Below are 571 nucleotides of genomic sequence, written 5' to 3' on the forward strand. Positions count from 1 at the left end.
GTTATGGTTTCTACAATGTATAAGGAAGCGCATAAGACGTCAATGTTTAAGGTTCATGAGCTTTGATTTCCCGTCGAAAAGGGTGCGCCGATCCCGGAGGTACTGCAATCCCGGGCCAACGCGTGAAGGGAGCGGAGCAAGCCCCTACATCCCTCCGGTTTCCAAAAATCAGTTTAATATTCTGGGCCCCATGGAGCGACTGTGTCAGATATTAAGCTGATCAGAACAGATACTACACTTTGATCTTAGCCAAAAGGCCGAGAAGCGATTATTATACAAGGTTTGTCAAAGACTGTATAAGAATCCGAGTAAAAAACTTTGTCACAAATTTAATTTCGGTTGCAATACTCTAATAACATTCAATGAACTTATTACTTTGGCTTTAGATTTTTATAAACAGTATAAAACATTTCCCATAATATCAAAGTTTATCTCAAAATTTTAATGGTAAACGGAAAATTTTCCAATCAAGACTTGAACAAAATTGTCATTCAAGAAGTCAAAATCAGACAAAGATTTAGGCTACAAAAAAAACAAAACTGACCTGATTATCTGGACTCTTGAATTATGC

The 571-nt window shown here is 37.3% G+C and overlaps 1 non-coding gene across 1 annotated transcript; it reads right to left on the minus strand.

Moving 5' to 3' along the window:
* Window positions 1–77: 77 nt before the first annotated feature.
* LOC148956477 (U2 spliceosomal RNA) lies at window positions 78–269 on the minus strand. The gene has a single exon (XR_016142616.1). It is a non-coding gene; the product is annotated as a U2 spliceosomal RNA (small nuclear RNA).
* Between the last annotated feature and the right edge of the window lie 302 nt (window positions 270–571).

The sequence above is a fragment of the Artemia sp. Qi Xiang Cuo genome, chromosome 1 (genome assembly GCF_049724085.1).
Source record: "Artemia sp. Qi Xiang Cuo chromosome 1, ASM4972408v1, whole genome shotgun sequence".
In the NCBI taxonomy this organism is placed as follows: domain Eukaryota; kingdom Metazoa; phylum Arthropoda; class Branchiopoda; order Anostraca; family Artemiidae; genus Artemia; species Artemia sp. Qi Xiang Cuo.